Source organism: Piliocolobus tephrosceles, chromosome 5 (assembly GCF_002776525.5).
Source record: "Piliocolobus tephrosceles isolate RC106 chromosome 5, ASM277652v3, whole genome shotgun sequence".
In the NCBI taxonomy this organism is placed as follows: Eukaryota; Metazoa; Chordata; class Mammalia; order Primates; family Cercopithecidae; genus Piliocolobus; species Piliocolobus tephrosceles.
This window is the reverse complement of record NC_045438.1, coordinates 42,096,290-42,120,453: the sequence shown is the minus strand read 5'-3', so window position 1 is coordinate 42,120,453 and position 24,164 is coordinate 42,096,290. Positions and strand designations below refer to the sequence as shown.

Sequence of the window (24,164 nt, the reverse complement as noted above, 5' to 3'; positions counted from 1 at the left end):
AGAGGCAGTGAGATTTATTGGTGTCATAAAGAAAGGCCTGGAAGAGTCCTCATATGAGGATAAAACCATTAATTAAAGGGGAAATGATAAGGAAGAAATATCTACCTGGTCTCTTTTCTAACTAGAGAACATAAAGTATTATGTGACATTTAATAAATTTATATATAATCCAGAGAGGAATAGTCTACATATAAAATCTCTCTATAAAAGTCACATATGTCTAGATAGATAGATATCACTTGTAGACCTCCCTACTTGTGCTCTCCTACTCAGGACTATAGTACCTATACAGTTCCAAATATAGTACCAAAATATAGGTACTATTGTCCGAGTAGGGGAGCATAAGTAGGGACTATATATATCTATCTAGATATATATATGATATGTACATATATAACATACATAGTTACATACGTGTGAAAGAGAAAGACAGAAAGAGTAGTTTGTCATACGGAGAAATGTAAGTAGCACATTTGGAGAAATGGTGTGAGCTTGAGACCTTCCTATATTTCTGCTACAGTCACATATCATGTGGTACTTTATAGCAGAAAAAGTTATTTTGTTTTCGGTTCATAAAACTTTCATTGCAGTTCCTCCTGGAAAGCAACCTAGGCAGTATCTATGTTCAGCAAAGACTAAAAGAAATTAAATAATGCATGGAAAGGATATAAAAGCCATAAAATAGCAGTTCTATAAAACACCATCTTCAAGGGATCCCCCCTTTCCACAGCTATCTTTCTTTTTAATAGCGCATAATTCTTTCTCCCTGTTATCAAGATCAAGAGTGAACTCCAACGGTACTTCATCCCCGTGAGACAGTGACTCAGTATGAAACCAGAGGAGTGAATCCCACGAGGATTTCCTTTGCCTTTGTTTTCACTGCTTTCTTTGCCTGAGACATCTGATCATCCGGTAGCAATTCTACAACCAGGGGAGTCCATCATCACTTACCTGGAGTCCATGATCAGTTACATATTTGACTGCTACTCCATAGAAAAATCAATGCATTTAAAAGAACCACAGGCTCTCTCTCTCTCCCTCACCCACTCAGATGATGCCCATTAGATGCACTGCCTGGTGAATTATCCTCTCCTACCCTTGGAGTGGGTTAGCCTGACTGAGCCAAAGTGGACTTCTCACTCTAATGACCGAAATTCTTTCTAAATCTGTCATCTAAGTGACATGCTTTAAGCCCAAGGTTTTTCAAGGAAACTTCACCACAAACATTTTTGAGGAGATGGGCTAACTGCACCATCAAATGTGTGGTTTGCAGAATGTGATTTAGAGTCCCTGCTTTTGTGCATAGACATTTACCTCATACTGCTCCATCTCATTACTGAAAATCGATGAAACAGGCCATAAGTCACCACTGGCAAGCAATTCATTCAGACGGGCAGGAAAAAAAATAAGTTTTCCAGTTAGAAATAATGTACATAGATAAGCAGCTTTGGGAATGAAAGCTTGTCAACATAATTCATTACAATATCACATAGTTGCTTTTAATATAGAAGTAGCAAGAAGAACAACTGCCTAAAGAGGCATTTGGATATTCTTCACAAAGTAATGGGTACAATCATGCCATGTTCCCTCAATTGCTGGATAAATACACAGCAGGGACCTTCCCAGAGACTCCATTCTAATCTGCAAACAATGATAGAAAATTCTCCCCCAGGGTGTTCTGACCGTGCTTCCTCAGTTACCCGGGTGGAGCAGACGCTGACGCTATGAGCTACTCAAAAATTTTACAGGCTTAAAGATTTTCACACTATTAATATTAGCATAAACTTTTGAACACTGAATTAAATATACCATCGATTTTTTTTAACAAATAATTATTGATTGCTACGTACAAAGCACTTAGTAAACTACTAATGCAGAAAAGCACACTATGAAACCAGTGTGCACTCTGCTGCAGAGGTGAATCTGCTTTACAGTGCCTAACCTCTAACTTAGCAGTATCTCCTTTTGCTAAGTATATGTCATTTAGATTTAAGCACAATAATAGTGATAAGCAAATATTGGGGGGCGGGGGAAGATGTTGCATCTTTGATAATGTTCTGAAGTGCATTAAATTTTCTAACTTTGTAAATTATTTTGTCCCACTAAATTTTTATTCATGTTGACAATTTTCTTCAATAGAAGACAATTTAACTGCTAAAAATATCATTAAAGAGCTAGATATCTCTGAAACCTAAATAAAATGTAAAGAAAACTATAAAAGGTACCCTGGAGCTCGGGAAGAGCACCCCAACAAAACAAAACTTGGAAAAGGACCTCCTCCCCAAGGATGGGCTTCAGAGCTGATATAGTTTGGCTGTGTCCCCACCCAAAATCTCACCTTGAATTGTAATCCCCATAATCCCCATATGTCAAGGGCAGCACCAGGAGGAGGTAATTGGATCATGGAAGTGGTTACCCACATGCTTTCTCGTGATAGTGAGTCTCACGAGATCTGATGGTTTTATAAGCATCCGGCATTCTCCCACTTGCACTCACTCTGTCCTGCCACCCTGTAAATAAAGTGCCTGCTTCTCCTTTGCCTTCCACCATAATTGTAAGTTCCCTGACACCTCCCCAGCAACATGGAACTGTGAGTCAATTAAACCTCTTTCCTTTGTAAATTACCCTCGGGTATTTCTTCGTAGCCACTGTGAGAACAGACCAATGCAAGACCTCACTGGAAAAGGTGTTTGCAGCCTGCTGGAAGAGCCAAAGCTGCTGGGCAAGCAGGAAGCAGCCTTCCCAGGGGCAAGTGAGCCACCACTGATAAGCAGGTGCACAGAAGGAGTTCAGGGTCCACCACGGGCAGGAGACCTGGAGCATGTAGTGTCCTTGTTGGGAGGGCTTCAGGAAAGTGGTCACCGGAACAGGCTGGGGCTGTGAAGTCACTGAGGGACTGCACATTCCCTTGCCTGTGGCTGGAGCAGAGCAACACTGGATGTCCTTACACCTACACCACTGATGAGTGGGGCAGCAGCTGAAAACAGTAAGAGAGGCCCTTCCGCCTGCAATGGCCCTTCCGTGCTCTTTACTGAGAAAGCTCAACATCGACCTCTCTGTGAAGGAGAAATGCTCATAAAAGCCAGTCCACTAAGGAACAGAAGGTGTTGAAGGGTGATTTGGAGCTGAAAGATGTTATATATGATAGCATATAATTCACCATGACTTTGTTTATTTCTAGTAGCATTGCTGACGCTATTTCAGTTCTTCTTATGAACTGCAGAAGAATCATTTTAAAACATTTGCTTTTAAATTATTCACACTGGCAGTCTGAGTTCTATCTTTCTGATTTTGGACGTTTAATTATTTTCAATCCTCTTCCAAAGAAAGTAGATCAGGAAAACCTATGAAGACATTATCTTATTGTTTTAAATATGGTAGAACATTCAAAGTGGGCTAATTTATTAGTAACATGTGATGCTTGTGTTAGATAAAGAAGGCCACAGTGAATGGTGGAAGGTAACTTTAACCTGTATATTGAAAATTAATCAATCTTTATCATGCCTTTCCTGCTCATATCAGAATTCTATAAATAACAAAAACTAGAAAGTAGCTCAAATATGTACAGACTCAACATAGATAAATAAATAGAAATATTAAAAGAAAAATATACAGGAGTGAAAATAAACTGCTTAAAGTAACATGTATCAACATGGATGGACTGTATGGGCATAATGTTGAAGAATAAAAGCCAGTTGTAAATGACTGAGAAAGTATAATATCGTTTAAATAAATTTTGAAAAGAAATGAAAGAAACAACAATATTAACCCAGGAATCCACATATAGTAAACAATAAGGAAAAGTAAGGCAACAATTGTAAGAAAAGCCTACACGTAGCCAAGTTAGAGTCTGCCCAACTCTGTTTCAATCTATTCTCAGGCAACGTTTTGTTTTTCACTGCTCAATTCAAGTATAATGAAATCACCATTAGTGTTGCTACTTTATAAGTGTCTGACTCTCTTGCAGACTACATGGGGAGAGTTTTTAGTTCAACATCATATCCCTAGAGCTTAGCACACATCTGGGATGTAGTGTTAATGCATATTTACCAATTGCAGAATTAATATAGCAATGAAGACAGCTGAGTGGAGTGTGAGGGGACTTGACTTGGGACTGGTAGAAAGACAGCCAGGAAATGCAGAGGGCCCCATAAGGAAGGATGCCATTATAGTATATTTCCACCTGTTACAGGATTGTTTTTCCAACAGTGCCCATAACTATGGTTATAGGGCACTGTTATAGCTATGGTTATACAGCATGCCAGTGGGAATTAATGGGTCTGAGGGTTTACAGGGAAGCTCAACAAGACACTGGGGCACTGAGGGTATCAGGAGATGAATAATTGGAGATAGATCATAGGGCTTAGAATGGGTCGAGAAAAACATGGAGTCAGGAGAGAGAGAAAACAAGAGTGCTTGGGTAGGTCACAGGTATGGTGGGAGGGAACAAACTAAAAGATGGGAGTCTGTGGTGCCAGAATGGGGTTTTAAAGGTCAAGCTATTGTCAATGACAGTGAGATCCAGGGGTGGCCATGGTAGTAAGCTCTCAGGTGGATGAGATAAAACTCAGTGGATCTGAGGAGATAAAAAAACACTACGAAGAACTAATCTCATGTACCCATTATGTTACTGTAAATTGTTGGGTAAAAAAATAGTTTAGAGAAATTAGAATCAAATATAAAGAAACGTATGTTCTAAAAATTAGAGATTTTATAAATCTATCAAATAAGTATACAATTATTAATATAAACTGTATGTTTATAAAACAATGGGTAGTAACGGAGTACCTTGCATCAGTAGAAATATAAACAATGGCATTTTTTCTGTTGAATTACATTAAAGTGATGCATATCCTTTTGATTTTTTTTCTACATTTCTACTCTCATAAACATACAAAGTATGTGTTTAAATTCTAATAAGTAGAACCATCAATAGTCAAAGTTGTACATGGACAGAACAACAAAAAATTTTTTGATGAATGCACTCCATGAAAGGATAAGTCTGGTCTCATCACTTTTGTTGTGGACAGAGGAAAGAAAACAAATCCAAAACCTTCCAGAGAAGTTTCAACAGGTATTAATAAAAACATACATTTCTTTTTCTAAAAGCAGTACTCATCTGGAAACTTGTCCTAAGAGAAACTAATTCAATGCCCACACATCAAAAAGTCAAACAAAATTTACAAATCTAAAATCAGGAAGAAATACCACTAAGAGCTCTAAGAACTCAGAACAAATACATAATTTATGCTGCTTTATAAGGTACATTAATTTTAAAACTATCACTAATTTTTTCACCAGAATACCAAATAAACAAAAATAAACTGTGGTTTGTTAGAAATCAGAAAGTATATTAAATTTTACATTAGAAAGCATACTAAATTTATGCTAACTTTCAAAGATAGCTAGGAAAAACAAGTTGACATAAAACTTGGTATGATATATTACATTTAGTGAAAAGATGTTTACAATTTCTAAGTGAATCCATATAATATTTTCCTGAGAAGTGTTTTAAAAATCAGAGCCATTAACAATAACATTATTTGAAATAATTATCACATGGTTTTACTAGGGAAAATAAAATATCTATGGTTTATGAATGATTAAGACATGCACAACTGGACCCTTCTAACAGTTGTCAGAGAAAGCCCTGGTTGCTAACCAGACACACACTGGAACTGCTCCTAGCAAATGGTTTTAATAGCTTCTCCAAACAGTTAACAGTGACATTTTTGTGGCAGTTTTGTCTGCAGATAAAGAAGAAAGGATAGATGGAAGGAAAGGAGGAAGGGAAGTAAGGGAAAAGAAGATAAATGGTCTTTGGGAGAAAAGGATTATGTAATGTAAATTGTGGTATGCTCAGACACTTTGAAAAATATATATATATTACATGATACGTTCAACTTGATCAGAAAGCAGCGCCTGAGAGATGATGATTCAAACTGGTAAATGCTGGAAGAAATCACATACTTGAAGACATAATGGGCAAACAAGAGCAACCCTATCCATCTTTTCTGCCATAATTGACATTGGATCCTACAGCCAAACTGAAAATATTATCTAATATGGTTTGGCTGTGTGTCCCCACCCAAATCTCATCTTGAATTTTAGCTCCCATAATCCTCACGTGTTGTGAAAGGGACCTGGTGGGATATAATTGAATCATGAAGGCAGGTTTTCCCGTGCTGTTCTCATGATAGTGAGTAAGTCTCATGAGATCAGATGGTTTTATAAAGGGGAGTTTCCCTGCACACACTCTCTTCCCTGCCCCTATGTAAGACATGCCTTTGCTCCTCCTTTGCCTTCCACCATGATTGTGAGGTCTCCCCAGCCATGTGAAACTGTGAGTCCATTAAACCTCTTTTTCTTTATAAATTACCCAGTCTCAGGTATGTCTTTATCAGCAGCCTGAGAATGGACTAATACATTACCCAAAGGTGTTCATCAAATTTTGCCAACTTACAGATTGTCTATGAGGAAGTTTATATGTAATACCTACAACATCTACCTCTGTTATTTTGAAAAAGGAAATATTGGACTGGGTGTGGTGGCTCACGCCTGCAATCCCAGCACTTTGGGAGGCCAAAGATGGCAGATCACCTGAAGTCAAGAGTTTGAGATCAGCCTGACCAATATGGAGAAACCCTGTCTCTACTAAAAATACAAAAAAATTAGCCAGGCGTTAGTGGCGCATGCCTGTAATCCCAGCTACTCGGGAGGCTGAGGCAAGAGAATTGCTTGAACCCAGGAGGCGGAGGTTGTAGTGAGCCGAGATCACGCCATCGCACTCCAGCCTGGGCAACAAGAGTGAAACTCCATCTCAAAAAATAATAAAAATAAAAAAGGATATATTAATATTACTGACACTGAGCCCAGGACAAAATGTTTTGGTAAATATACAAAGTCCAACTTCTCTTCTATGACTGCAAAATACCTTGAATGAAATCTTCTCAAATATTGAATCAGAAAATTCTTCCTTTTTAGTGGCATCATTTTTCTTTGTTATGCTGTGATTGTGCTAAGCACCCCAATTAGTGCACTAAATAGGGGTTACAGACAGGAATTAAGGCTTCTTCCCAAGGTCCTTACTTCAGGAAGAAGTCCAGAAACACTGGATGGAGAAGGGATAAGCCCCTTAGAAACTAAGTCCAAAGTGTCCATGAGTTACTGCAAACACCTAAGTGTTATCTTTGTCTTAGGTGAAGGCCCTGCAGTTTTGTAAGGCCCACCCTGACACTGGAATATAGAAAGCCCTAATGCTTCAGTGCCGTTCACTTCCAAAGTATGCATCTATTACAGTAAGTACAAGCTGCCTGCCTGTGCACTTTCGGACTTGTGTTTTTTACTTACAATTCAGAAGTGAACTTTATTCCCCCTACCCAAGTATCACCCCATAGATGGACACCTCTTGAGAGTGTGGCATACTTTGAAAATTATTACAATACTTTTGAATTGTGGAGCCTTTAAAAATCTCTAATTTAAAGAGATACACTGCAAGGTTTATGGGGTGTTTGATACTTAAATTGAGCATATATAGGCAAAAATGTATGATCCCCACGTAGCCAGCATGCTCCCAGACATGATCTGAGAAATTTGTCAGTAGGTGATAAACACACTATGTACTTTGAAAATTCTTTTGCTCTTTGGGAGGCGAAGGAGGGTGGATCCCTTGAGCCCAGGAGTTCGAGACCAGCCTGGGCAACATGATGAAACCGTCTCTACAAAAAATAGAAAAATTAGTCAGATGCAGTGATGCACACCTGTAGTACCAGCTACTCAGGAGGCTGAAGCAGGACCATCAGTTGAGCCCAGGAGGTCGAGGTTGCAGTGAGCCATGATCATACCACTGTACTCCAGCCTGGGTGACAGAACGAGACCCTGTCTCAAAAAGAAAAAAAAAAAAAAGAGAAAAGAAAAGAAAATTCTTTCTTTGGGACACTCTCCAGAAGTTCCATATAGCAGTATTTTGGCACTGATTTTTATTTAGGTCACTCAAGCCCCTCTTTGTTGTAAAATTCTCAGTAGGATCATAGGACTTAGTTACTTATTAACACTATCATTTATAAGGCAACATACATGATAAGTATTTGGGTTATGCTGCTAAGCTAATTCCTGTTGATTAAATAAATACAGGAGATGTGGAAAAGCTCTCTACACATAAGTGATTGCTAAAAGCATGGCTGAACAAACATTTTTCTGGAAGGCATCTTTAACCTAGAAAAACTGGCCCCTGTCATAAGTTCAATCTTTGGGTATTTTTTTTTTACTTTAATGTTGAAAGCATACTGTACATAATATACACATTCATTTTAGCGATTTTTGTTTGTTTGTTTTTTGAGATGGAGTCTCGCTCTGTTGCCAGGCTGGAGTGCAGTGGCACAATCTCTGCTCACCGCAACCTCTGCCTCCTGGGTTCAAACAATACCCCTGGCTCAGCCTTCCGAGTAGCTGGGACTACAGGCACATGCCATCATGCCCTGCTAATTTTTTGTATTTTAGTAGAGACAGGGTTTCACCATGTTGGCCAGGATGCTCTCGATCTCCTGACCTCATGATTTGCCCGCCTTGGATCCCCAAAGTGCTGTGATTACAGGTGTGAGCCACAGTGCCCAGCCTAGTGATGTTTTAATCTCTGTGGATCTACATTCCTTTTGTCCTTTTCTGAATCAATGTGTTTTTATGTAACAAAATCAGAAGCCGAGATCACTATGTCTGTTGAAATACTATTGTGAAGCATCCTGCACAGAACTGCCTACGCCCAACTCCAGTGGTGCCCAAATTATCTTTGTGCCTGAATCAATCCAATCCCTGACAGGAAAAAACCTTCAATTTTTCATGTCATGAAGACAGTATTCAGTAAACAAACAATGTTTTTGCAGGTGGCCACAGTGAACAGGGTAAAGGTACCTCATAAGGTACCACATTTTCCCAGAAGTGCATAATAGTTAACAACTACCATCTGCATGATAGGTTACCACAACGCTCAGTCATTGGAGCTCTTCTCTTTTGTAGCTGCAATCACTACCTTAGAGATCTGATCAACTCTTGATTTTAGATACTGCCTCTATATTAATGATTCTGGTATTTTCATCCTTAGCCAGGACCTCTCCCCTGAACTCCAGTTAACCAGACTTCTGCATTTGAAAGTCATACAGGCATCTCAAACTTAACCGGTGCAAATCCAAACTCCTTGAGCTCTCCCCCACAATCAGCTTCTCCCACTGTCATCCTCATCTCAGTGGATGGCCACTCAGGCTTCATAGTAACACAGCTCTAAACCCTGCAAATGCCATTCTTTAGCAAATCCTGTTGGCTCTATCTTTAAAAATAACCTCCAGAATCAGTAGATGTCACCACATCTACTGCCATCCCATTGGTCCACATCATTACCATGTCTCCCTGGGTTGTGGGAACATCCTCCCATCACTCTGTTCACGCTCCTTCGAAGGCTTCCTATCTTATGCCCAGTAAAAGCCAAAGTCCTTGGCAACACGTCCCACAGGCCCTTCCCTGCCTCCTGCCACTGCTACTTTCCCCTAACCGCACCCCATACACACTCTGCTCCAGTCCCACTGGTCTCCTGGGGTTGGGGCTGTTTCCTTGAACTGCACCCTCACTTCCTCCAGCTCTTCATTCAAATGTTAGTTTGTAGTGAGGCCCTGTATGTTAAAGGCACATGATAGCAGTAACTTAAGAATAACCTGAGAAGGACCCTGTATGGCAGACGCACCTGAATGTGTGTTCTGAGCTAAGGGCTCTGGGAATGGCAAACCCAGAGATTCGTTCCTTGTCAGGAACATCTGAGCCCCCATACTATCCCATGGAACACAGGCTGTACATGGAATCAAGGCCCCGAGTTGGGGTTGAATGAAGATTGCCAGGTTGAGGTCGTTATGGGGAGAGTGCTAAGTGAAAATGCTATATAAACTGTATGCCTTTCACAAACCATTGTGGTTTTCCTGTCCAGCCCACTTGCCGCCCCTGGACTGTACGTAAGGTGGCTCTCCTGTCCATCCCACCACCACTGGATTCTCTCCCCGGTATGAAAGTTCCCCAATAAAACACTGGGTCTCTTCTGCCCCTTGAACCTGATGCCATCCCCATTGGATTCAAAAGGGATTTGGCAAAACAGGCCTCTCCTGCCACTCTCTGTTCCCATGCCACCCCACTCCCCAACTCTCCATAGCTTCCTTCACTGCCTTTAAAAAATTTCACGGTAGCAGTTTGTTGCATCCTTCATCACCCCCACTGAATCTATGCTCCATGAGGGAAGGGATTTTTGTATATTTTATTCCCTACTGAATCCCAGGTACTCAATAAATATTTGCCAAATGGATGAATGAATAACTGAGTTTTAACTCTTTTCATTTTCTTGCTTAGAATACAAGGGCCTTCCTTGCCCAACCCATTATTCTACAAGCATGTTTTGAGGCCTGAATATGAACCAAAGTCTTCTGACTGAAAGCCCATTATTTTCCTACCACAGCATGCCAATTAACACCACATTCTAACCATCTTAGGGACACAGCCTAGCTTTATCATTACTTACTTTCACCTCCGAATACCTACCAGTGCGTGTCTTACGGGAACAGCACAAATGAATGAACATAAGTATAAAAAAGAAGAAGAATTTCACCCAGAAAAGATGGTAACCACTTCCTGTCTAGCTTATGAGCCCTTCAAGGACAAAGATTACATTTTATTCATTCCTGTATCACCAATTCTTGATTCAGTGTCTGGAAGAAAGCAGGGGCTAGATGTGCACTAAGTGAAGTCACAAAATCATGTCATGTTAACACTAACCAGGATCATCAAGTGTGTTGACAGTACAGCTGAAAAATCTCATGAAATTCTGTCCTCTGCTCATTCATGACACAGCCAGTACATCTGCCAGGAACTCTACTACTTTATGAATCTACAGATGCAATAAAGTCAGGAAAGCTGAAGGCTGGCTCTGCAGCAAAAATCATACTTATGGTCAATAAGCCTGTGATCAACGACAGGTGCTTACTATGTGCCAAGACCTTTGCTTGGTGCTTCTCATGAACAATCTTATCTAACTGCGACAAAAGTCCTATAGCACAGGTCGGATATCACCATTTTACAAACTGTGAGTCTGTAACTATGAGAGGTAGAGTGACTTCCTCAAGCTCGTATTTAATCCTGTATCAGTCAATATAAGAAACAGGCTGCTTAATGTCAATGCAGTGCTTTTACATCATCACACAAAAGCTCCTTTTAAATATGAGAAATTATAGGAATTTATTTATCTTCCCTCCCTGGTATAAATAAATACCATGGTATAAGTAATAAATAAATGCAAATATTCTGGCTCTAAAACTTCCAGCCTTCTATTATTTTTGCCACATTCTTTTACATTTCCTTAGCTCTTCTTTAAACATGGCAAGAGAAAGGGATACTTTCAAATGGCTACAATCTTTCAGGGATGGAATTTGGACATATGAATGAAAATGAAAGTCTGTAAAATATGTATACATTTTGACCAATCATTCTATTTTAGAAATGTATCTTACTTGGTCACAAAGACTTCTGCATAAGAATGTTTAGTTCCATGGAATTTATGTTATTGCCAATCTGGAAATTGCAAAACTGACCAAAATGACATTATTTAAATCTTGAGAGAAAAGTGGGATGTTATATATCCATGAGACATCATGGTTTTGAATAATGGTTAGCAACTTGAGAAAATGCTTATGATGTACAATAAAGTATAAGAAACAAGTAATGGCAACAACAAACCCTACTTGAATGCTGACTGGGCACCAGGCTCTGTGCTGGGCACGTTAGTCACCCCCTCATCTACTTTTGTGACAACTCCACAAGCCAGGGACTCCAGCTATCTCTATCTCACAGATGAAAAAGTAGAGGCACAGAAAAGCATATTACGTATAACATAACCTCAAATTTATTAAAACACATAAGAAGGAATAATGATTTAGAAATAAAGCATTTAGCCAGAATACTCCAAATAACTGATGATCATGATACTATAATGGTAGACAGTATGCCATGATACTACGTTCTATTGACCCAGAACCTGCAAGCTGACACCCACTGAATAGTTTAACTCACTTTTTCAAGAGGAAAAATACATACTTACAACCTGAACGTTTTATTCCAATTGTAATGCACTATGTCTTATCCTTAATAAAATAAAAATAGTGCTGCTGTCATATTGTTCATATTATTCTTCTTTCCTTGCAACCACTTCCACCTTGGTGCATTTTTTTCCCATCTATTTTAAAGTGGAATCAGAGATGTTCTTCCATTCATATGTCTGAGAACTTCTTGAAAACATGTAACTTAAAAAGCAAGCTGAGGTAGTAAACTCATTATGTAAAAGGCTCTTGCAGCATTTTCCCTTAGAAATTATTTAGCATTGTTTTAAACTAGTCACACTGGTTTTTTAGGAGAAATCCAAAACTAAAACAAAACCAAGCATTAAATATTTTACCTGTACAAGATTTTTAAGAACAGATATGTGTTTTGAAAGTTCAGCTTGAAGATACACTTTTCTACTAACTTTCCAGCCATTCAGGGCCATGAAATGAAAGCAATTACCTATGTATTTGGGTTATTTGTTACGTTTGAAATTCTATTCATTTAACAGGTTAAGAAAACATTTACATAAGATAAACATAGACTTGGTTAAGAAAACATTTACAGTGTTTGTCTGTCCTAAGAAAACTCACCAAACCAAAAAATTGTTCCAGTAAGTTTCATAGCGTAAAGGACAGCTTATGAATCTGCTTTGGAGAAAAGAAATCTGTAATTTTTTTTTTTTTTTTTTGAGATGGAGTCTCTCTGTTGCCCAGGCTGGAGTGCAGTGGTGTGATCTCAGCTCACCACAACCTCTGCCTCCTGGGTTCAAGCGATTCACCTGCCTCGGTCTATCAAGTAGCTGGGACTACAGGTGCGTGCCACCATGCCCGGCTAATTTTCGTATTTGTAGTAGAGATGGGGTTTCACTATGTTGGCCAGGCTGGTCTCGAACTCCTGACCTCGTGATCCACCCACCTCAGCCTCCCAAAGTGTCGGGATTTCAGGGGTAAGCCCCCACGCCTGGCCAGAAATCTTTAACAATTTTTTAACATTTTATCTGAAAAAGTAGAATGAATCTTTCAAGGCTTTAGGTTGTTCTTATTACCACAAAGGTAAATGGCTTTTCTCTCTTTTTTTTTCTTTTTTTTTTTTGAGACAAGGTCTTGCTCTTTCACCCAGGCTGGAATACAGTAGTGGCATGATCCCAGCTCACTGTAGCCTCAACCTCCTAGGCTCAAGCCATCTTCCCACCTCAGTCTCCCAAAGTGCTGGGATTTCACACGTGAGCCACCATGCCCAGTCAGCAACATTTTTAGACAAAGTCAGGGTGGACTATGATCTCAGTCAGGCTTAGGATTTAGTCAGACAGCTCCTGGGCACACAAAATAAGATGCTTATTTTTTCAAGTCTCAACTAAACCTGAAAATATGGCTTAATACGTTTACCTCTCCCACCAAACCATATCATGTTTATTTACATGTTTGGGTCCTATTTGTTGGTATTTTATCTCCCATGCAATTCTCTACATGTGAAGATCAAAAATGCAGTCTCTGGAGATCAACTGGTGAAATGGGTGATGGGGTTGCCAGGAGTTTTCCTGGAGAGGATATTTACTCTGAAGATTATTTATTCATCCATATTTCTCAAACAATCCTCATATACACTTAAATAGAACTCACTCAGACCCAGAATCAGGTGTTCTATCTTCCATGTTTTAAAAATACCTGTCATGTGGCACTTGTCAAACTGCACAGTAACTATCTTTTGATGTTTCTGTTTTACTTTCTATACTATGAGAGGCTCATAGGCAGGGATGATGTCTTATTCATCTTTGCATCCCTAGAGCCTAATATAGTGTCTATTTCTAAAAGCACCTGCAGAGAGAGGTTACAAACGTGAAAGACGTGTGTTTCACCTTTGAAAAGGTCAGAGTGGGATAAAGAAGCACATATAATGTAATATAATATATTCCAGACTGGTGTGTGCAGGGGAATGAGAAGAGGTTCCCTCTAGAGTATGAAATAACCAAGGTAAGTTTTGGAGAATGAGTAAGAAGCCATCCACAGAAGGTGGTTGTGGATAGAGATGTGACTGTTCTGGGCAGAAACAGAGTATTTATGAAGGGAAGGCACAGAGCGATGGAAGGAACTGCAGGGGTCTGGATAACAGGTCAGGCAGGTGGAAAGGGGTAGTGTCAAAAGGAGACTAGAGAAGCAGAAGGAGCTCTCTTAAGGCTAGGTTTGCAAAGCCATATTGAAGGCCTTGGCTTTTGTGCTTAAGGAAAAATAGAACCACTGTAGAGTTTTAAATAGAGAAGTAGTCCATTTTGGAAAGATCATCCTGAAAGCAGATATGAGATTGGAGGATGACCATATTGAAGGGTCAGAGAGGCCAGTTAGGAGGCTGTTTTAAACCAGATGTAAGGCTATTTGGGAATAGAAAAAAGAGACAGATGTAGAGAAGAGAGTTAAGACCACAGAGATATTAAGGCTATTAAGGAGGAAGACGAGTTGGATGTTTACACTAGACATGGGGAAATAAAAAAGAGAGAAAAGTCAATAACCACTTCCAGGCTGCTGGCCCAGGAGAAAGGGTGGCATTCACCAAGGTGCAGAACATGTTAAGATGTTTCCTGTTCTGACATGTTAAGTTTTAAGTGTCTCCGGGGCACTCAAATGGAGAAGTCCAACAGGTAGTTGGACATACATGTTTGTAGTATAGGATATTTCAGGACAAGCCTTCAAAAACATCAGAAGCCTGAACCCACCAAGTGCACGAGTTCCACCAGATTGAGGATTCATAATGAAGAAGAAATGAGTCTGAAGCAGGCCATGTGTAATACCAACATTTGTGGAATGAAGAAGCCTGAGAAAGAGTCAGAGAGGTAGGAAGGAGACCAGGAAAGGAGAAGAAATACCAAGAAAGCCATAAAAGAAGAGTTTCAAGGAGAAGGAATAGTTCAATAATCTCAAATGTCAAAAGAACTTGACGAAAACTTCTTTACTGAATCTGGCAATTATGAGGTCTTTGGGTCTTTAGGATGAGAACAGTTTCAATGGATGTCAGGAGTAAGGGGTTGCTATGAGAAGTGAATTGGTATGAGACATTGTGTCAAGTGAGACACTGCTGTCAGCAAGTAAGAAATATTCTTTCCTAAAGCATGATTGGGAAAGAAAAGAAAAACAGAGTAGTAACCAGCAGGAGCTCCAAGAGACTTCAACTCTAAAACAGTATGCTGTCACTGACTCACGCATGAGTTATTAAATTTCAAAATGTTTCTTATTTAATGGGAAACATAATTGGTGGTAAATCTAAACTATGTATCCCTTACTCAATTACCCTGATAATATTTTAATCATTTAATTTATAATTTCATCTCTGGCAACTAGGGATGGTAAATCAAAGATTTAAGAAGGTAAATCCAGGATATAACCTATGTTTAGAATGGTCATTTGCTTTGCAACAATGAATGTACTTCAGATACTTAAAATATGCATTGGTTTATTCATTCAACTATGCACTTACCCAAGGCATTAAGTCTGCTTCTCAACATACTCTGTCATTCTTCCCACACACATCTGCTGCCTTTAAGGATATTCCAAAGATTCCATCTGGACAAGACATACTGCATCTCACCTACCTCAAACCAACAACCAAAAAAAACCCCTCACCTCCTCCTCAAGGTTCAAGGGCACTTCCTCTCTTCAGCTTCAAAATAGTTCCTCTATAATGTTTTGTTTAAGGGTGTGACTGTAAAGGAAGATTTTGCTTCTATACAAACTAGAAGTAGCTCTACTAAAAAGAGGACACACAACTAGGAATAAAGCCAGTGAAAGATGTGCCATTCTCCACAAAGAAAATCCAAAACTTTACTGACAAGGTGAAAAAAGACTTAAGAAATTGAGGCATCTACTAGGTTCCTGGAAGGTACAATATTGAAAAATATCAACTCTACTTAAATTGATTCATTGTTATCCCAATTAATAATCTAAATCTTTGTGTGTGAAATTTGGCAAGCTGATTCTAAAATTACATTGAAATGCAAAAGGTCAAGAATGGAAAAAATTATATTGAAGAACAAAGTTGGAGAACTTATATTACCAGATATCAAGATTTAATTTACGGTTATAGTCATTGAAATGGTGTGGTATCAGCGCAAGGACAGGCAAATAGACCAATGGGACAGCACAGAGTCCAGACACAGACCCACACATAAACCGTCAACTGCTATACAGCAAAGCTGCCACTGGGAAAAAGAATAGCTACCCATGTGAGAAAAAATGACCCTTGCCTCCTACCTCACATTATACAAAAAAATCACTCCCAGACAGACCAGAAATGTGAAAGGCGAAATGACAAAGCTTCTAGAAGAAAGGACAGGAGAATATCTTCATGACCTTGGATTGGATAAATATTTCTGAAAAGGACAAAAAACAACAATGCAATAACAGAATGGACTAATAAGTTAAACTTCACTGAAAGTAAGAACTTCAAATGATCAGAAGACATCATAAAGGGGGAAGATAAGCCATAAAAAAAGAAAATATATTTGTCATGTATATAACTGAAAATGAACAAATATTTTTTTAAAACTTACCTTCTACAAGCCAGAGTAAAAGAAAGACCATCCAATATTTTTAAACGGCAAGGGACTTTAACACACACGTCATTAAAAAGACCAATATTCAAATGGCAGGTGAGGAAATAAAAATGATTAACAATATTAGTGATCAGAGAAATTCCAATTAAAACCACAACAAAAGATTACTGCATAGACACTAGAATAGCTAAAATTAAAAACAAATAAATAAATAAATCAGAAAAAAACACTGACACTACAAAGCATTGGTGAGGACACAGGATAACTGGAACTTTTCAACACTGCTGCGCGGAATGTAAATTGCTAAAACTACTTTGGAAAACTGGCAGTCTCCACGAAGTCGAACATATGTGCACTCTATAACCCAGTAATTCTCCTCTTCGGGAGAAATGCATATCCACGTGTACCAATGTTACATGTATAAGCACGTTCATAGAAGCATTATTCTTGATAGCAGAAAGTTGGAAACAACACAAAAATGCATCAGCAACAGAATGGAGTACAAATTTTAAAACATACAAAATGGAAATCTATATAGTAATGAAAAAGAACAAATGCAATCCTGTATAGTAATGAGAAAAAACATGCAACCACAAGAGTGAATCTCACAGACACACACTGAACAAACAATCTAGAAAAAAAATGTAAGCTGCATGATTCCTACAGATTACCACAGGAATTTCTATGGAAATTCTGTAGAATTGAAGAATGAGCAACAATAATCTACAGTGACAGAGGTGAGAATGGTGGTTACCTTTGAGGAGCTGATGACACGGAAGGGACAGAGTAGCTTCTGGGGTATTGGTGATGTTTGATATGTTGATGAGGGTGGTGGTTACACAGATATGTTTCCTAAAAACTCATTGAGCTGTTCATATAAGACTTCTCCATATACTTGGTTTGCTTTGAAAATAAAAATTAATAAATAAACAGAACAATGTAATCTGTAGTCAATTCATGTAAGGTGTGTGCACTGCTTTGAATATAAACAAATAAACGGGACAATGGCATTCCACAGGAAAACACCCGTAGACCAGGGGTTTCAAAGGCATTTCTAACTATAAACATCTTAGAAAGTTAAATACCTACATGCATCCCACATATATGTGTCGGTTGAAAACTGGCGAAGGCAAGTGTTAATATCCTCACATACAGTTAAAAGTGTAATTTTATACACCAGAGCCAGATTCTGGGCCCCATCCCAGCTGAAGTTGTTAAGTGAGAAATCTCTGAGCTGCAAACTGCCCTTCTGTTTTTTATTCCTAGAAACAGAGGTTAGATCAGGGAAAAGGAAAAGTTAAAGCATTCTATTTCGCTTGTTGTGCTATCAAATAGACACCACAAACATTTGACCATCGTGGTCAGGAGATGTTTTCCAAGTCTTTTCACTTGGTTTTAGGTTTCTCAAGATACTGTCTTACGCTGAGTAATTTTTCTTAAATGCTATGTAGCAAGTAAGAAATCTTAAAGAAAAATATTCTCTTAGTATTGTTAGTAGAGTAAATCTGGAATGTTTTTTAAACAGATTTGAGTCTAGTGCTTCTAAATCACACCCGTTACAATGTGCTTATGCAGTAAACAAACACTAGAAAAAAGCGTCTGCTGAGTCACCTCTGTTACATAGGGTAAGACCTTGCCTATACTCTAAAACTGCTTTTTACTTAACTGCCAATTGAGAGATGCAATCTGGCATCAAAGCTTTGGGCAGCCATTTTGACAAGTCTAAACGTTTAAGCAAAACATATAAGACAACTTAAAACAACAGTAAATCAAGCAAATCAGTTTCTAGAGAAAGTCTTATGTAAAATCATGCTGTCTGTCATATATTTAACTGGATCAGGAATTTAATAAAGAATTCTTTGTTTCCCTCTCTTAGAAGAAACACAAGAAACCACGGAAAATGGAACACACAAAAGATAAATGAAGTTAAAAATGTTTCCACCTTATCACAGTGGAAGGATATTTTAGTTGATCTCTAAGCTTTCAGAAATGACTTCTAACTTGAGGGCTCAGAAAACTATTACAGAATATGTCCCTTCCACCTCTGACCTAGAATTCTTCCCCTCTTTTCTGTGTCCTGTGTCATCTCATTCCCCTCTGAGTTTCCAGTCAGCCTCCTTTCCCTCTGCTTCCCAGTCCTTTGGCACAAAGGTTAAAACTCAAGTAAATAGATACTGAGGTTTCCAGATATACCCAGTTGGCATATATATATATTGTTTTTCTGCTTGCAGTTATGAAGGAAGCTTTATTCTAGTTTACTTTTAAGGACCTACATTTTCACTTATAGTTTAAAAATACCTCAGTTAACTCATATATCACCATAATTTTATACCGCTAGCTTCTACAATCTAGAAGACAGATGTCTGCATCCATAGTAATATGTTTGGAGACTTTTATCTGTCTAAATAAATTGTCCACTTATATTCCTTATTTATTCAGGACAAGTCTTCACAATGAGTAGGTATCTTTATATTAAAATACCCTTCATTTGTTTGACAATTAAATAACTTCTTTTCTTCTCAAGAAAATCTTAATCAAATTCTTGATACTACCTCTACACATTTTTTTAAGCAAAGGCTTTCCTAAAACAGTGCTATAGTATAAAAACTCCACTTACCTGTGGACACTATGGAGGTTGTTAGGCTTAACTTTTTACATAGTTTAATGAGGGTCATTGATGGGACTTAGGGAGACGAAGAACTAATCAAGGTGCTATGGTTTGAATGTGTGTGTCCCTCTAAATTATTTCTTATGTTGCAACTCAACACCCAATGTGAGGGTATTTGAAGATGGAGCTTCAGGAAGTGATTAGTCATGAGGGAAGAGCTCTCATAAATGGTATTAGTGTCCTTATAAAAGAGGCCCAAGAGAGATCCTTCCCCACTTCCACTGTCTATGAACCAGGAAGCCATCATTCCTTGTCCTCATCAGACAAGGAATCTATAGGTGCCTTGATCTTGGACTTCCCACCTGAGGGAACTATGAGAAATAAATCTGTTGCTGATAAGCCATCTAGTCTATGATATTTCCTTATAGCAGCCCAAATAGACTAAGACACAGGGAAGCCACCCCAAACCTAACCCAAGGTCAAGGTTGCTAAACTAAAATGAGTTTCAGAATTGGGAGAACAGTATATATGCTTTCCTACTTGAGAGCTAGCTAAATGTTTATTGGCAGAAATCAACATATCTACTTTTTGTATTCGGTAAATATTTTGGGGAGGCCTCCTAAGTGTACCAGGACTGCTGTATGTGACGAGGATTTGGAAATGATCAGGACATAATCCCTGACTTCAGTGAATGTAGAATGCCCTAGAAGAGACAGGCAAGAAACAGATAACCATGCATTTGTCTGCTAGGGCTGCCATAACAAAGCATCATATGCTGGATGATTTAAACAACAGAAATTATTGTCTCACAGTTTTGAGGGCCAAAAGTCTGAAATCAAGATGTCGGCAGGATGGGCTATGAGGGAGAATCTATTTCATACCTTTTCTCTGGTGGTTTGCTGGCAACCTTCCGTGTTCCTTGGCTTGTAGAAGCATCACTCCCGTTTCTGCCTTCATGCTCACATGGTGTTCTCCCTGTATGTGTGTCTGTTTCCATATTTCCCCTTTTTATAAGAATACCAGTCATACCAGATTCAGGGCCTGCCCTACTCCAGGATGACCTCTTCTAAACTTCACTAATTACATCTGAAATGAGCTGATTTCCAAATAAGATTGCATTCCAAAGTACTGGGGTTAAAACCTCAACATGAATTTTAGAGGTACACAATTCAATCTTTAACAATTCAGAAAGGAAATGAGAACAGTGGGGAAAAGCACGCGAGCTCATCAGAACCATTCACCAGACCTTTGGGCATCCTTGTGGAAAAGCCACCATTTCCACAATGGCCTCCATTCCTACCATCCCTTTCCAAAAGTCAGTTCCCTGTTCCTGCCATCTGCCCATTGTGGAAGTCAGCTGCTTGCAGAGCTAAGACCTCCAGGAACATGTGCTACTACCACCAAATGCATATGACAGTTGTGTGAGGGGCCTGACCTTGTCCTTAACTTCCAAAGCAAAGCCCCATGACAGAACCCAGACTACTCAAAGTGTCCAAAGACAAGTTAGAGAACTCAGCAATACATCCCCTAACCTAAAATGATCCACTTCGCTTATATGGCCAATTCAAGGATAGGACTGTGCTTGTGGACACATTTTTTCTGGAGCTGTGGGAGAAATATTGATATCGTTCGGCAGTTTTTTTTCCCAGTAAAACCCACTCTCCATAGTGTTTATAGTCAACTTGAGAAAAGAATTCCAGCTCTGATACTCCTAGACAAATATTTTGGACTTAAGGATGTGAGCGATACTGTCACTACAATGTACAACAGATTTCTGCGCTTCCTGGTATATTAATTTGGTGAAAGCCTGTGCCCTAGTGGCTCACTCTCATGGGTTCCCCAGCAGCCTCATCTTAAACACTACTCACACCTGCTTCTGAGTGCCACGCAGGGTCTTCCTTTGGCTCTCACACGGCTCTTTCAGTGAATCCGGTCTTGGTGGTGTCATGCATGTTCTCTCAGTCTTTGATTTATCTGGCTCTTGTGGCATGGGATGCTCCATTAACCATCTATCTTATCCTGACTTGACCACCACCCTCACTACTATGCTATGATCTCACTGGTCTGTGCCATGTTGCCCTTATTTTTATTCAAAATTTTATCAAAATGTAGAAATGCAGCAATGAGCTGGGAGGAATAATGAGATCTTACCTTAGTTGCGCTTAATTGTTAATATGCCATTTTATGCCCAGCATACACAAGCCTCACCATTGGGGTTCAATTCGAGGCCTACTAGCTATATCTCTTGCACACACTCAGAATATTTTTTTTTTTTTCTTTTTTTGAGACAGGGTCTTCCTCTGTCACCCAGGCAGGAGTGTAGTGGCAGCATCACAGCTCACTAAAGTCTGGAACTCCTAGGCTCAAGTAATCCTCCTGCCTCAGCCTCCCAAGTAGCTAGGACATCAGGAGCACACCACCATGCCCAGCTAATTTTTTATTTTTTATTTTTGTAGAGATGAAGCTTGCTATGTTGCTCGGGCAGGTCTTGAACTCCTGGCCTCAAGGAGTCCTCCCTGTATCGGCCTCCCAAAGTAGTGGGATTATAGCCATGAGCCCTACACTCAGGGTATTCTATAGTTTCTATGTTTTCTCTAACCCAGCACTAAAACACAAAAACACAAACAAAAGAGTTCACACCTGGGAAAGGCTAAGAGGTCTTTGGTGAACAAATGTCACATACTCAAGGTCTTTGGAACTACAAAATGCCCACTTGGGACAAACAACCACCATATTTCTGCACAGATGGCATCGTTAGGCTGGAAAGAGGGACTCTCACGGAGAAAGGAATCCCTTCACTAAAGCAAGGTCAGAAGGAAGCTTCACCCTCATAATTAAAAGAGAGGCAGAGTCTTTCATTTACTTCTGTGAAGGGACGAGAGGAATATTAGGTAAAGACCTTTATATAATAGGCCCTAAGCACGGTAACTTTTCAATGTTTCTATTTTTAAGTGTAGCATCATTTCTATTTCCACAGAATGGTTAGCTGCAAGATTCACTCTTAAATTAAAAAGGTCCCAAAGAGGGACTAGTAAGGCAACAAAGAGGCCTTTCTCAGAAACCAGTATAGACCAACCCTCACCTCTAAATTTGCTGATCACATGGCTTCTGGGGAACAAGTCTGTGGTTGATTAAAGTAAAAACAGAAATCTCTTCCCATCATCCCCAACACTACTGTCGCCACCAGCAGCAACAGCAATCAGAAACATTGTCAATTTCTTCCATTTAGGACAGAAAATGAAAGCAAATCATTTTGAGTACAGTACTTTTCATTCAGTTACTAATATGAATCCTAGCCAGTGACTAAACCTCTTCAGAGGCCCAGGTAATATTCCTTTAAGTGGACAATTTTGTGTTAGAACTTATCAGGAAGAAGGATGTTCAGTAGCTCATTTTAGAAAACTTCTATATCTATCGCATCTACTTTGTCAATGCTATAAATGACCTCAAAGAGCTAAAACTGTGTACTTCTAAATACAGCCATTGACTTCTCCAGGGCAAAGGCAGAATGGATATATACATTCCACAAAGCAGTGTGGCTCCTAACGTGGGTGGACTTAATTTATCTAATCAATGTTACCTTAGAATCCAACAATAATTGGAAGGGGTAGAGTTTTTAATCATTTGTAATATCCTGTACGTGCCTCTTTCACTATACTTCCATGCTGTTGTTTGGGCCTGACACCCCCATTACATCACAATATTTTTGAAGGCAGGGGCTGTGTGTTACTTTTCATTGTATTACTAAACTAGCAGAGTGGCACACTGGTATTTCAGAAAGTGTTTATCAAGTAAATAAGTCAACTACTAAAAATGACCGCTCCTTCATTGCCTTTGTTCTGGTTTTAAATGTGTAATTCAGTGATACTTTCTGGAAGAACAGATTCTCTAGTAATGATTGTACTCTAATATCCATTTCCTAAGATATATATGTATACTAGATTTTCACCTAATGTAAATCTTCAGGACTCTAGGATAAAACAAAAAAATAAAATAAAGTAAAAACTCATTGTATGGAGTTTTATTTGCTTCTTTTAGTTCACCTTTGGCTTGATGTGGAAATACATGACTATTTTGACATGCCTACATGTGTCTCTGCTCATAACTGACTTTTCAATTTTATTAAGTCAGTTATCTGTTAACCAAAACAAAATGTAAAGGAATAGAGAGGGGATGAAAAAACAATATCAACCACTATTATTTTATCTAGAATATTGTTACATGTTAAAATAAATGCAATGATAGACAATTAATATAATCTCCCCTGGGATATGTTCTATGACCCTATTTATATTATATTATATTATATTAATCCTAGAGGCCCTGAACAATGCATTTCCATTTAATATCTCATGAAATGTTTTAAGTCCTTCCCTTCTGGCTGAAAATATTTTCTTGGACATTAACTGAGGAGTCATAATAGGTGTTTTTGTTTTGTTTTTGTTTTTTTAGAATAAAAACCTTCAGTCTTATAAACTTAATTCTGAGAAAAGGTGGAACTAATTAGGTGTGCCAAAAGAGGAAAATATTAGCACCACATATCCACAAGATTGTGTTCAAATGTAAATAAAGAACAAAAAAATCATATAAAATATTATCAATATAGTGAATAATACATCCATAAAGCAAGCCGTAAAATATTTATATTTTAAGTTCTCTAGGGATGAACATATTCTACAACAGAAAAAAAATCATTTTACTCTTACACATTTTCAGGAATACATTAATACTGTAGGAGACTGAATAACATAGGCTAGGTCTGTTTCCCAAACTTTGCTAACACATTAGAATAACCTGGGAAATCTTTGAAAAATACTGATGTCAATGTCTACCACTAGAGAGTCTCATTTAATTGATATAAAGGGAAACTTGGGCATTAGAAATTGTAAAAAA

The 24,164-nt window shown here is 38.7% G+C and overlaps 1 protein-coding gene across 17 annotated transcripts in view; it reads right to left on the bottom strand.

Annotated features, from left to right (window-relative positions):
* Positions 1-24,164, bottom strand: part of AIG1 (androgen induced 1) — a 275,458-nt gene that overhangs the window by 212,426 nt on the left and 38,868 nt on the right. The window contains exon 1 of one of the 17 annotated variants that reach the window (XM_031935560.1): positions 952-1,119. The exons of the other annotated variants lie outside the window; for them this stretch is intronic. The gene's annotated coding sequence lies outside the window, so the exon portion shown is untranslated. Of the gene's footprint in view, positions 1-951; positions 1,120-24,164 lie in introns of those variants that run through there. 17 annotated transcript variants of the gene reach the window in all.